Genomic DNA, 15525 nt, shown 5'->3' with positions numbered 1-15525 from the left:
TATTTTACTGACAGTACCAGATTAAGCTCATGGATCTGCAAGGTTAGGTTAGGAAAACAGTGCCGTGTTAATAATTAGCACATTTCCACAACACACAGAAGGCTTGCATCAGCCTGATAAAAAGTCTTTATTTTGCTATTGCCCATAAAGTTATCCTTCCTTAATTTAAATTGAAAAAGCATAGCATCAGTGCTAAATATGACCTTTGAAGTTAAGATTACCAGACATCATTTTCCTGGTACAATTATTTTTATACACATATATAAGGCTAACATAGAAATACTGCTCTGCTTTCACAGATAAGGCGACACAGAAGCACCTATAATCTTCAGTCAAGAACTGGATCTTTACTGCATATATAAACAAATGTCAAAGTCATCCGTCAGTGGCCTAAAAAACTCCCGGATGTAGACTAGCAAAGAAAGAGAAGAGTATAGAAAAGGGATACAAGAAAATTAATAAAGTTTTTTAAAAAAAACTTTAAAAAGAGACATATCCTTGATACATCATAACATTCTTCGGTTCCAAATAAAAGGAACAAGAAACATTCCTACAAATCCCTAGTCTAGAACTTTGATGATTTCAATCAAATTCCACCCACTAATAGGTACGGTTTATTGCAAACAGAAATATAAGATGCAGTAATGTACATAAAGTTGTAAATGGAACATGCATAGCATCCTATGGCCTCAAAATGAGTTGTTGGGTTTTTTTCTATAAAGACTTACCTATCACAGAAACATAGAGAAAGGGCTTTACACCACCAGAGTCTGTGCTTGCCCTTTAACAGATATTCTTTGTCTCAGGCTCCAAAAATACATGTTACAGGATTAGCTGAAACTGAATGCAGTTGTCTGTAGAATTCAGCCATAGCTATCCCAAGTATCAATGCATTTTTAGCACCAAGTGCACTATCTTTCAAGCAGAGGAGTTGCATGTTTTTATGCACAGTTAAGGAGTCTGCTGGCCTGAGAGGCTACTGGAGCTCCAGCAAGCTACTGCCACTCTGACAGACTGCCTGCTGTCTCTCTAAGCAACTGGCCACTGTTACACTGCTAAGAAACTATGGCTACTTAAACTCAGGACATTTTGATCAGAAACAGATATTGCAATCTACCACAAACATTCTTTGTGATAGCAGGAGATGGACATGATAAAGCAACAGCACTTTAGATCTTTCAGCACATAACTCACTCCCACTCAAAATTAACTACTGCTCAACTCAGGATAATTGATTTAAACCATTTTCTTTCAAAAAATGCTGACACTTCTTCTTGTTAAGATGTTTGTTGATAATACTTCAGAGACTGGGCCCTGGACTGCTCAGAAGATAGCATGGGCAGAGGTGCCAGCATGGCTTGTCTGCGCATCATGGCACAAGGAAAAAGACTGCTCTGCCTGAAGCCTTAGGTATCCCTGTGAGTGGAATACTCACTGGAAGAATGAGGAATGAAGGACTGTCCAACAAAGCATACAGTGCTCTGGTGCTGGCTGCTCTAAATATTCCACCTATGCAGAGACTGGCTGCCACAGAACTACTCTGTTTAAACAGAGCCATTTAAGTAAAACAGAAGGGATACCCTACAGTTAAAACCAGAAATACCATATTAAGGGCTAACAAGCACTTGATGCTGAAAAAGCTGCCCCTGAATATTAACATTATGTCAACAAATGCACAACTTCCACTTCCTGAATCAGCTAGAAGAGATCACAATGGAGGTGCCTCAGGTAAAAAGAAGTCTAGCTGTATGAAAGCAAGGACCCTTGCAGCAAACAGTACGTTTACCTTTGAACCCTATCACAGGTCAAGTTTTTTTCACAGAGTAACTACTAGACTTGTTTCTTCTATAGTTCTGCCCTTCCCTGCCAGCTTCCTAAGTCTTGAGGACAAATTATCAGGAGAGGATAGAACCAGCTCATTTCGTGTTGCTGTTGGTATGCTATTATAAACGGTTGAAGTATTATAAACAGTATTACAAAGAAGCTGGAGGAACAAATACACCTGTGAGTGTCTCCCAGGTCCAATTTATTAATCAGGAAAATAAAAGACACTACAATTTGTAGTCCCAGTTGCGCCACAGATTTTATGATCTGTGAATAATAAACAAAAAATAAATACAAATGATCAGTTTAAGAAGTCTTCCTTATCCAACAAAACTACAAGTATAGCATTGGATCCCTCTTTTTTAATTAGGTAGGGGAAAGAAGACATAAAAAATATGAACTGATATTGTGGGTGACGGCCGCATTATGAGCACTTATGCTCAACACTGTCCTTCAGAGGTTTTGTTCTACTCAAAAGGATAAAACTGGCAGAAAGTATTTTAAAGCAGTATTATCCAGACATCACAGCTCTACTGGATAGTAATGTCTCCTACAAGAAATTTGCAAATAAAAAGATATTTTTAAAAACTAGTTTGATGATAATTTTTTATCTCAAGTCTTGAACATTCTTAGTGAATGGACTACAATGGGTTACATGTAGTGATTTATTGGACTATTTTGTCTTCTTACAGAGTTTAATATGTAAGCCTAGAAATACTCTACAAGGACACCTCTTTCTCTATTACCTTTTACATCATGTGAAATGTTTGCTAACCACAGTCAAATCTGACTAAATGGAAAGTCCAAGTAGGTGCTCAAAATAACAAAAAGATTTTTCTGAGATATTTTGCATGTATTTTATGAATCCAGAAGGAACGAGCTGTTTTAAAAACCAAGAAACAAACAAAACAAAAACAAAGACATACAAAACCCCCAAACAAAACACACAGGTCTTGCTAAACAGCAAATCTTATCTGCATTATAGACCTGACTGCACCAAACTCATGGAATCAGTATCAGGAATGCCACTAGTACAGCAGTTCTAAGTGACCACAATAATACTCCTTGTCTGTATTTTAATGCATTGGTACTACTGTCTCACCCCTGACAACCACCATCATGACCATTGAAAGCCAGATCTGAAATCTGAAGTATTTTGGAAGCACCCTGAGATGTTTGGGGATGGACTTCATGGAACACAAGAGAACACTGTGCATGTTACCCTGCTTTTTAAATTAAGATCAGCAATGCCCCCAGCCACCCAACAAGATATCATTAAGCATTGGCACTAGGAAAAAGCGGACACAAGGTTGTCCAGCGCTACTGTAGACATACCTTGTTTTGCTCATCAGCATCTGAGTGTGAAGTCTCACTGTGTGAGTGTTTCTGAGGAGAAACTGACATTTCTTTTAAGAAGATCACACTGAATGGTAACAATATAGTAAGAAAAATCAACTTTAAAAAAATGCCATTTTTAGGGAAATGTGAACACAGACACTACTTTTAACTGAATACAGCAATCAGCCCTGAGACAGCGAATCTAAACGGTGGTTAAGACCTTGAGGAGAAGGCCTAGGCCCAGGAGCATCAAAGTGTTAATGCCCTTTCCTTATCTCAGCACCACCCCACCAGTCTTTGAATTTCTCTTATCTCTTCTTTAACACACTATACTCACTCCAATTCCCACATTTTTCTGTAGCCTTTTTCTCCTTTTGTTTTGCTTGAAGCGACTCCTTCCAGTTCAGAGACTGCCTAGCTCTGCATTTTCTTATGATCTTTATGAGAATCCAGTTACACCATAAGCTGCTACATATATTCACTAAGGCTAAGTACGCTTTTAGTGTTCAGTGACTGAAAAATTTAGCTGGAAGGAAAAGTGTTTCTTGCAGGCAATGCAGAACCTTAGAGGGCACATAAGACTCAGGAATTATTGTCCTTTGTCTCCACCTCTTGCTGTTTAAGACATTACAAAAAACCCCCCAAAAAACCCCAAACTGAAAAGTCAGTTGAGTATCTTTTCCCATCCCAATCCAACTCAGATTTACTAAACACTCAAACAATCTGATTAAACACCCTAACCTTGGGCACTAGAATGATCTACTTATATTCAACAGTCGCTTCAACAGATACAACAGCTCATCCATAGAGTTGCTAACCTGTCATAGCAAGCATTTCCTTGTTCAGTTTATGCTGTACTGGATTATGTTCGCTAACAGAGGAAGTACTTTTTAACTTATTTGATATAACTTCATTTCCCCATTTCATTTTTTCATTACTGTAAACTCCCCTCAAAGATTCAAATCAGTCTATAATAATTATGCACAAAAATTAAGTACACATTTACACGCATTCTCAAAAAGAAGTACTAGTCATTTGTTGCTATGAGTCTTTCCTGCAACAAAGCCTTCTGAACAGGTGATTGAAATGATGGACATTTATTTTAAAAAATAATGCAAGTAATTTATTATATTAATTCATCATACTTTAATGCAAAACATGTTTGAGCTTGAAAGATTCAAGCACAAGGCTTGGCAACTTGAAACAAGGCACAGCTGGAGGTACTCCTGTGGGATCCAACCCATGTTTAAGAACCTTAGAGTGGTTTACAAACATTCTGCCACAAATGGAATGCTGTTGCTGAGAGTAACTCAATCTAGGAAAAAGTTTAGAGTGTATCCATAAACATAGATGAATAACAGGGGGCAAAGTCAGAACTCCATTCAACAATTTCATGCCAATTCATTTCTTCTGCTTACAAGATCACACCCTTAAAAACTTTAGAAGAACTAAAAAGCGGGAAAAGATCACACAGAGATAAAAAATTAATGTTCTCTACATGTCTCATATAATTCTTAATATTTATTTCTATTTTGACAGGTCCAAAAGTTTTTGAGCAAACTGGTGCTGCACTGTGCTAGGAACAGAACACAGTAAGACAACAAGCCTTGATACCAGGATAAGATCATGAGGGACACTCTCTTGCTTTGTTATTGCTTCATTTGTTAAATAATCAATTAAAACCTATTAGATTTGACAAAGTCTTTAACAAAGACGGTATCTTGGAGTTCAATAATGTATAAAGGAGAAGGATAGGAAACTAAACAAAGAAAGGTTAATTATTATTTTTTAAAAGGGGGAGGGGAAGGAGACATTTATTTAACCAAAGTAATATGATACTGGTATGCAAGCCTGTGAAAGCACAGATTCATACATTATCTAAATGACACAATCCGAAGTCAACGATTTGTGTCTTTGTTTCCATACTCAGCAGTAGAGAAGCTTCCCATTAAGGCACTGTATACTGTATATTTCTCAGGGTGGAAAGTCTAATGCTCTGCTAAAAATCTAAAAAAGCAAAGCAATCAACGTCACAAATTTCTTCATGAATTCTAAACATATGAAAAAATGGTAGACAATCACAAAATATGCAGCAGCAATAGTTTCAGAAAAAGTTTTTTGGAAATTTTCCATGTTTGCTGTTTTATGAGTCAGTCATTAGGAGGCAGCAAATGGCTCAAAACCATGTGGGAAAACAAATCCTGTAGGAAATTGAAAGTGAATAGGATAGTAAGAACTAGGAGTGGAAAATTAATTCAGATATAAAAATGATACCTTCACATTCTCCAATTGAATCAGGTGTCAGGTTACATCAAAGAAAATACTTTGGAAGCTATTTTTAAAATAATTTGGGATCTCATTAATGGAAACCACACTCAAACTTTATAAGATTGACTTTGGATTTTTGGTAATGTTAAAAAGCAAAAGACTAATCTGAACCTGTTTTCCTGTATTATGCTTTCTAAATTGATATCATGATGTTGTACACACATGCATAAGGAACACAAAACAAATCGTATCTCATACAATTTCATCTAAAGCAAATAGCTTATAACTGGAAGTTCACAGTTATAAATTATTTCCACGGTTTCTCTTTTCAAAGTATAATTAAAAAGCCAATGTGGTTTTACTAGTGCTTCATTAACAACAACAGTAAGATCTTAGCTAGTAACATTAATACCTCTTTACTCTTCCTACCAGGATACAGCTTAAGCCAAGGTAGAAATAACATGAGAAGCTTTCTTAAAAAATAAAAATAAAATTTAGAATTTCCATTATGAGTGTCTACATTTTTGTAAAATTACTGGTAATATTTTATATTGTGCAACCAGGAAGCTGTTTTTCAAATGCATTTATATTCTGAATCAAAACACAAGTGAAAAAGGAGAAACATTTTACATTCTAAGCAAGTCTGTAAATATGAAAAGATTAAAATATGGGCTAGGTTTGCTCACATCTTAGAATATGACATGTAAATTAGTGTTTATTTTATAAGCTCTATTATCTTCAACACAGAACAATGCACTTATCTGTATCTGACTAAACAGTTAATGGTAAGTAACAGAGATAAGAAGTGTTAAATCACATCAGTATTTCACATTAATAGATTCATACTGCTGTACAACATTCTTACAATACAGAATTTGCAATTAATCACACATTTTCAGCTTTTCCACATTAATCTTGATATATAAATAACAAAAACAAGGCATAAACTTACTATTTGTTAGGTGTCCACACTGTCCTTTAGTCTGAGTCAATGGGAAATAATTACCACTAGGAAATCTGGTAAGCAGAAATACAATAAAAATAAACATTAGCACGCCAAAAAGGATAAACTCAGCTTTCCTGCAAGTATTTTTCCCCATAATACTTCACAGGCAAGGTTAAAAAAAAGAAAAAGAACCACAAAAAGCAAAGTTGAAAAAATATATATACACATTTAAAACATAGTCCAGCAGTGTTCAAGGATCCTTGCCTCTCAAACTTTAAAGCAGCACAGACAAATGTTGAGATGCCTATAATAGAACAAAAATCCAAGTTCTCAATCACTAGTTACGCAGTATGTGTCAGTAAGGAAGACAATTTCCAAAATAATGATTAATGTATTATCCAGATTTTTTCCTCTCTCTCTTTTCCCCTTCCCATTCAGGTTTTTCTTCTTATAAAATGCACATAGGTTTTTTCTTCCCTGTACCCTGACTCAGGCCTGGCTTTGAAATGCATTTCAATCTCTCAACACAGACTGCTTTCACTGCATTTAGAGTCCCACCAAGGCCCAGCTTTAAAAGCTACTGATTCTTTTTTTCTTTAGCCTTCCTCACAAAGGAAGGGTATTTTGTAAATTACCAGCTCGTTCAGATCAACAAAAGGTACTTTCATAGAAAGCCCCATTTGATTTTGCTCAAATTTGATTACAAGGATGGAGAAAAGGAAAGGAAGTCAAAAAGAAAAACCCCAGATGGCTTTTTCATTCATCTCAGTGAATGAGCTTTATCTGTGCCTTTTGAAACTGTAGCAGTGGAAAAGCATTTCTGTTGGCTTAAAAAACTTGACAAAAATTATTGGTTTGCCATTTCTCATGTAACTGCCATTGGGAACTGGATGAAAAGACTTTTTCATGGGATCGCCTGCTTGGATCAAAATAATGGAGATTAGGTATTTCATTATAAATTACAGTGGGAGATAGAGCAGGCTGTCATATTAATAGCAACCTGCTCATGGCCTTCAATGGTAGCTATTCTCCTAGACAAAGGACCAAGGGGGTTGTCTATTGAACTTGTACTTTAGGCCTGATCAATTTTCTATCATCAAGGCAAAAGGTGAGGTGACTAACAAAAGAATTCACACATGACTGACCTCATAAGCCTATAGATAAAACAGCTTAAAGAAACAAAACACATCCTGAAATTATGGGTGATAAACTGTATAAAGGAAAAAGAAGAGAAATGATAGAAAAAGGGAAAGAAAGAGCATGTGGTCTATAATTCTCCCTTCCTTCTTAGGTGAATGGACACATTAAAAGCTACTTGTTTTCAGCTGCAGATAATTGCAGCCTTTGCTTTGCTATGTTCTGCCTTAAATCCTTCCGTGTACTTTTTCCTCCAACACTGTTCCAGTAATTTCATTCACAAGTAACCACAGTACTGAGTTTAATATAGAACTCCCAAGAGCTGTAGCCACACACAGAAAGGATTACACATAACATCATAGGCAGAAAGGTGTCACACAGGCATTATATTTATAATCAAATTACAGGAATGGCTATGATCCTTTGAGTCGGTATGCTTTTATACAAAACCTTGCTAATTAAGTGAAAGTTGGACAGTTGAGTTATGTAACAAGGACATCCCCCAGAGCTTGAAAGTCTTGACACCTTTTTCTTTCACTAAGATGGCATGTAATTTTATATGGTGTACAAAACAACATCTAAATGTCCATAATATATTTAGGTACCCTTACATGTATATTATCTGCCTTTCTTCTGCTCCCTAGGAGATGAGGAGCCTTCTAAAGGCTTTGCTGATCAGCTAGAGATACAGAGGGTGAAATCCTCACTCTCCTGGAACCAAATATATAGCAGCAAGATGTTCAGTGATTTCTGTCAAGATCAAGATTTCCTCCAGTTTGCTGTACAGATCGAAATTTAATTATCCAGAACACTTTTATACAAAGTACTATGGTTCTTAATACATCTTAATGCTGATGAAATCTCCTATAAGATGCTGAAGTGTTCATATCCCCTCCCATGACATTTTCACAACCAAGTCAAAAATGTAGAAGCATGCAAATATTTCTATTATTTGAAGGCCAAAACACTAGCTAAAGCAGCTGAGAATTTACCTTACATACAGTTAATAGCAGCTCAAGTGTAAATGGCACTCAGCAGTCTACTTTCATGACACCAGGGGGAGAGGATAGCAATCTAGAATTTGGTTTCCAAGTCCCAGCTACACAACCACCAGGAAGTCAGCCTGTGCCAAATTTTCTGAGATATTTAGGAATCTCTCCTTTCAGCAATACTGCAATTTCAAAACCAAAACCAGCCACTGATTTGTGTCCCTTTGCCACAGATCCACCTGTCTGCATAACAATATTTTATGTACAGGCACGGAAATAATCCAGGCTAAAAATGAACACTTGCTAGTCAGAGAAGATCCAGAAACAGTCAGGTGGAACACACACGGAAGGCTACGAATTGGTGCAGGGGAAGAACTTCTGAATGACGGCTTTGCTTCAGAAGCCAATGGATTGCTGAATTACAGACCGAGTTCTACTGAAAACAAACGCATATTATTATTACACAGAAATATTAAGTAACTCATTCTAAACAATGTTTCTGGAAGTAAAGACAAGATGAAGACAGGCAAAACAACAGCACTATGTGTTAAGCCTTGGCTGCCAATGCAAAAAACTGAGAATCGCTACCAGAGCACATACCTCCAAGTAGCTCCTGTACGTGACATTACATTTGAAATCAATAGAAGTCGTAGTAGTAATGGTATCTTTCCATTATCCCAGAGATGCACTGATGATTACTAAATGATTAGCAAGTAATCCCAAATTTACATCCTCTATGAGGGGCTATACTGAGTAGTTACAGAAGAAGGAGGTCTTGTAAGCATTGTAGATAGCTCTCTGAAAGTTTCAGCTCAGTGCTCGGTAGCAGCAATAAAGGCAAACTGAATATTAAGAGCTATTTGCAAAAAATATAGCCCAACCAGAAAACACATTTTTTTGTTACAGCATCAATATAGTTTGAGTACCCCATATTAAAAGTCAGAAGCATGACAACATATAAAAAAAGACACATAGGTGCAACCACACGCTTCAGAAGAAATAATTAAGCAAGCACTGACTGCCACTAAGACACAGACAGACTTGACTCACAGAACATACTTCATACAGGACTCATGCAATATTGTAATGCACACTGAAGACTTAATCAAAAGCCAATTACAGGGATTTTTTTCTGTTGTGCTTTGCATATTTAAGCCAGACTCCACTCACATTCCCACATTATAATGTGGTAACCCTTAATGGTAAAGGTCCATGCCTCTACATTTCACTTCCTATCCTTGCAAACCTGCCTATTGACAGGACGTAATTACGTTTGGCCACACTACTGCTGCTTATGTTGCTCTCAGAAGCAGAAATGAACATGAACCTAACCCCAAATCCAATTCTGTTGCTGAAACAACAGTACTATTTCTCTAAAAGTACATGCTGTACTTCCCACTCGGGACTTCTCCATAAAGATAGAGTATTGTTGCCCAACCAGTTACTCTTTATGATAAAGGACTATTTTTGTATCACAAGTTTGGATTCTGTGTAACACCTGCTTCTGGGTAAAAGCACCAGTAACTGGCACAAGGATACGGAATTAGTAATAGTTGAGACTATTTTTGCACTGCAAAACATTGTTGATACAAAGCCGGCTTAATTTTTCATAATTTTCAAATAGTGAGCCCCAGTAATAACCAGAATTAATATCTCCTAAAGCAGTTTTCATGAGAATTTGCAAATAGCTATTGCACTTTTGAATGATAAAATGGGTTAATAAAAATTAAATTCCTCAGGTGAATGAGGAAAGCTCTTTCTAAGCTTAACTTATGCATTCTGTGCTTTTATATGCACTCAGTCTGTCTGGACATATGATTCCAGGGTAAGAGAGTCACTGCCAAAGCTAATGAAAATAATTCAGAGAGAGTACTCTGATTAGGAAATGCCCACCTAGGTAATGTAATTACAAAATACATATCCAAATAGTGGGCCAGAGACAATCAAAACCTGGAGAATAACACCCCTCATAGAAAAAACAGAAAAGCTGTTTCCACTGGCTTTTGATGACTTTTGTCTGAGATGTCTTTGGTTTGTTCTCAGCTTCCACATCACAAACATATTGTCACGTTTTCCTCTAATTCATAATCTCAGCGCAAGACACCTGCAGAACAAACAAGATCTGTTACCCACAATGTGTACCAACTCCTCTGTTTGGCACAGACACTTTGAACAGCAGAATAGTTAACTGCTTTTCCCTGTCCCATTAGTTTTTGATGAAATAACTGCATTTAAAATACAAGTTCTGGGTTTGAAAGTGCATATCAAGGGTTTTTTCCAAATTTCTTTTTGAATATATTTTCTGAATAATTTTTGCAAATAATTCTTACAGTGCATTTTAAAGAAGTTCAGCAGATGTCACAGCATGATGTCTAGTGATAAGTCATACTGGCTGAATGAAATGTTTTGTTTTCTGAAGAGGCCCATCTTACAAAAAAACTGGACTGCACATATGCTTACATGGTTCCCTGAAGCAGCACCTACATAAACAACATTCAGAAATGCCTATTTGTACAATCTCCAGTTAGAAATTTGATTTCTTGCCAATGAGCACACAAAAAATAAAACAAATAGGAAAACTTTCCTTGTAGCCTGTCAACAGAGGAACATAGATTTCCAGGACACTACTTACAGCAAAGGATGACAGTAACATTAAGCTTATAAATGAAGTGGTGCATAAGCATATGCAGTAAAACTATTCCTCACGTTTCCTCAATTTATTTTGCAGTAACTAGATAAATAATGCTACTTGCCTGGATATCTCTCTCAAAGTCTTTTTAGACATACTGGGGTAGAATTGGTTTGTTTTTTTTTTTAAATAGCATTTTATAGTTTCCCTCCCTTACAGTTGTAGAAGTTTCATTATCAGCTTTAATTGTACTAGGCAGGAAGAGAGCTAATATGCGTAAAGAGTCTGCCACATATCATTAACATTTTAAATCACTGTGGTTGCTAAACTCAAGCAGTCTTAATAGCATTTGAGGAAGCAATGCTATAGGTCAAGAGAGTGAAAACATAAGCTTGCTTGTTTTGTGGCTTATAACCACAAAACTATGTATGTCTGCTAAATAATTTCAGGTAGAGCAGATAAATTAATGACATAAGACAACCTGAAAGTACTCTGCCAGTAACTTGCTTGTATTTGTACAGTAAAAGCTCTATTTAAGTGATTTGGCTCATTTTGATTGCTGCACTACGGTACATATAATGACTTGCTGGGCAGCCATTCCTGAGCACTCAGGATTTTAAAACAAGCATACTGAATTTCACTGGCCACCTAAAGGATGGCAGTGTAAGTCAAAGAGCATGTGTGGTTTACTTTAGGCATGAAACTACTTGAAAAGGCTCCCTCCTCCACACTCACACCTGACCTAGCTCTTTGGTCATTTTAAAGTTTCCTTGTCTTATTTCCAGCCCTTTTCTCCTTTTTACATTCCATTGCATTGCTTCCACTTTCCTGACTAAATTTCTGAAACCATTGTAAATAGGGAACTTATGGTTCAGGGAATATATGGAACATCAGATACAGATGCTTCCTAAAAAATATTCCATTCTAAAAGAGAGGTTTTAGTTCCTTATCAGAAAGATTAAAAAGAAACCCTACCCAATCTGGGGATTCAAAAATTTCAAATTAAAGTGTCTTTTTTTAAAAAAAAAAAAAAAAAAAAAAAAAACGAAGTTGGAATTTCAGAATACAAAAAGGTGAATCACAGATTTGGATGAAAAACCCATTTATGCCTCTTGAAGAATATGTTGTATCAGTAACAACCTGTAAGGTAGTGAAAGTAGTATCCAGAACCTGATTTGCCTGTTTTGCTTCAGTGGGGGCTAGGGGTATGACACACTTCAGGAGAAGGTGTTTTTTTGATTCAGTTTCAAGAACTGGGAGGTGCTTTTATTTAGGTAGATATAAATGAAGTCACATAAGCAAATACTACATGAGAAAGTCTTAACTAAATTAATAATTTTATTACATTTTTTTCATTGATGTACCACTACCTATAAAACATGGTGGTTTATTAACTCAAAAATACAGTATAAGAATTGAGGAGAACCACAGATCAAACTGATTAAATTACCCAAATTGCAGCCTGAACAATTCACTAGGTTAGCACTTGAATTTACAGGTAACCACAAAAGGGAATCATATAAGACAAGGGCAAATAAAACCAATGCATGTTAAGAAGTAATATTCTAATAAACCTAGAGAATTGACAGACAAGGTTGCCTGAGCCATACATATGGAAAAAAGAAATAAAGAGAAAAAGGCATCTTGCTTGCCTTTTTTTTTTTCCAAAACGGAAAATGGAGAAAAAAGGCAATGTTGATTGGCCCAGTGCAAAGGAGGGATATAAATATGTTAAGTTTTAGTCATCTTGGCTAGAAGTTAATTTCTTCATTGACTTCAGGCATAAGATGTAAACATCTGAAAGTAGAAACTGTCAAATATAAGTACAAAAGAATAGCTTGAGCATGCAAAGGCAGCGCCAGAAAAAGTGAAAAAATAAATTAAGGTACAATTAGCAAGAGACAAAGGATAAAAAGAAGTTCTACAAATACACTTTAGAGTAAGAGGGGGATTAAGGAAAACTACTGGTTGGTCAGTAGTTTGAAGGTGAAAGCAAGCTATTGATATATTGTGCTGAGGAGTCTGAATTGTTTACTGCTTTATTGACAGATGTTACTAAGAAGGTCAATTGTAATCATCTGGTTCCCACAATTAAAAGCTACCAAATTAAAAAAAAAAAAAAAAAAAAAAGAAAAGAAAAAGGGGACACACAGTATCAGAACAGAACCAGGAAAGAAAAAATGTGAATAATCTGACCTACGCATTTTTCCTAAGATGGTTATGCCATGTTAATTTGCCCTAAGTCTTAGAGAAGTGGGTGAATATTAGAGCTGTTAAGTTGGAAAGCTGTCAGCATTAGAATTATTTCTGAAAGCACATGATGCATGATATGGGTACAAAAGCCTTTAACAGAGCAAAAATATTGCCTGCCTTAAAAGGAGGAGGAAGAAATTATAGACTAGTTACTTGATCTTTCTTTACCTTCCCAGTTTGTAAGTCACTAAAAGAAAAACAGGAAATTAGTAACTGAGCATGGATTCATCAAGAAGGAAGCATAACAAAGTAACAAGCCTTACAGTATGGGAAATAATTGATGTCTCATGTTAAGATTTTAGGAAGACTTGTGGCATCATTGCACAGGAGTGTCGCCTGGTCTGCCCAAGAAGCATCATCTAAATAGTATTACTACAGGGTAAATAGCTATAGGGAAAAAAACAAAGATACCATCCATGACTATCAGTGATTCATTATCTAAAAGGGAAAAGGCATCAAATGGGGTTCTTGGTCAGCACTGAATCCAGTACTATTCGTTATTTTCATCATTAATCTTGATGACAGAAGAGAGACTGCTCCTATAGTGCTTGAAGGTATGCCTAAGCTAGGAAGGTCTGCAGGCATGCTGGGGGACCCAATTAGAGTCCAAAAAGATCTTGGTAGAAATGGTTTGAAAGATTAACTGTCGATCAAGGATAGGTAAATTATTTCTGTCAGATATAATCAACTACAGAAATGTAGGTTGAGAAATGACACAACAGTTCTGCACTAAAGGATCTGGATCAGAAGCTACATCTGAACCTCTAAAGCTATTGCAAATAAAAGCGGGTATCATACTGGAAGACTTACAGAGAGTAAATCATGTCATGAATGCCACCTGAAACGATCTTTTTGCTTTACTTGCCTTTGATAAGGTCTTAAATGGATTTCTCTTTAGTTGTAGACACTGCCTGCAGGTTAAAAGTAAAATGTAGTTAATTTGAAAGAGCAGCAGTCTAGAAAACAAGCTACAAGAAAAGATTAAAATATTGGATCATATTCTAGAAAAGACTTTAAAACCCCAACACTTTAACACAACAGAAATATGCACTTATATTCCAGAAATTGAGATATGAGTAAGACGTTAAAAAAACTTTGCAGAGTTAAAGACAGATGTGCAATGAAAACAGACAATCCCTGGGTAGCTTTGGAAACTGGTTATAAAAATGTCTGTCAGGAATAGTTTAGTTGTAACAGATTCTGTATTTAAGAGAATGTCTATAAGGTTTCTTCCAAACTTTATTCCACTTTTTCTTTTCTCTTAAAATAACCATAAAGCACAAAAGTAGCTGAAAATGTAATTTCATCAAACCCTCTTAAAACTGTTGCGTATGTGAAGATTTTTGAAGTAACTTTTCCTCAGACTTTGTAAAGTCTGAACGCTCTCTAAGGCAAATACAGCCAGTTATGGCCCTGTCCCCTTTTAGGCCTTCTTACAGGATCACTTGTCCTCAAGAGAGAAGTAACAATTATATACCTCTTTTCCTAAACCTGTTTCCCTTTTTCTTCTGAGCTTTCAGGTGCATCAACAAAACATGAAACCTCTTTGCAAGCACCTCTGAACTTAGGAAATGAGAATGAACCTGCCCATATATAAGACTACAGCATCAAGTTTAAACCCCCCCATACATTACAAAAACCTGTGTAAATAGCCTGAAGTAGATATTCCAACACATGAAGATACAATGCTCAGTAGTCCTAGTAGTTGCAAAGCTTCTTAGATACTAATCAAACAAATGAAATAAACATCTCTCTATAACTTCTGGCCATCTCAACCTTAAACCAATGGTATGGTTGCATGGTGTCCTTTAACTGGACTTTTATGTTCCAGCCTAACACAAGTGATTTCCACATTCTGACAACTCCAGGCTCAATTACCATGACAACATGAACACATTATTATATACATGCATTGAAAGCAAAACTAGAGTAGAAAGCATCCAGAGAACTCTGTGTATGTACCTGCATGCTAAACAAACAAAAAAAATCAGACAATGTATTTCTTTGAAATGTATTTTTACAGGGAGCAAAATGGCTAGCAAAATAGTGAATTAAATTTGCGTTCAATAAAATATGAATTAAACAGCACGATTACCTCAAATGTAATTTTATGGTATTTTTCAATTCCACCAGAAAAACTA

The 15525-nt window shown here is 36.1% G+C and overlaps 1 long non-coding RNA gene across 5 annotated transcripts in view; it reads right to left on the bottom strand.

The window, feature by feature from the left end:
• The window catches only part of LOC130158302 (uncharacterized), a 267066-nt gene extending 255300 nt beyond the window's left edge, over positions 1-11766 (bottom strand). For 4 of the 5 annotated variants that reach the window (XR_008825233.1, XR_008825235.1, XR_008825238.1 and 1 more), the window contains exon 1: positions 6383-8776. This is a non-coding gene — a long non-coding RNA (uncharacterized LOC130158302). Of the gene's footprint in view, positions 1-6382; positions 8777-9561 lie in introns of those variants that run through there. The other variant, XR_008825234.1, reaches the window with a different exon arrangement.
• Between the last annotated feature and the right edge of the window lie 3759 nt (positions 11767-15525).

The sequence above is a fragment of the Falco biarmicus genome, chromosome 13, assembly GCF_023638135.1.
Source record: "Falco biarmicus isolate bFalBia1 chromosome 13, bFalBia1.pri, whole genome shotgun sequence".
NCBI lineage: Eukaryota > Metazoa > Chordata > Aves > Falconiformes > Falconidae > Falco > Falco biarmicus.
Note: the sequence above shows the minus strand (reverse complement) of the source record. Positions and strands in the feature narration are given on the sequence as shown.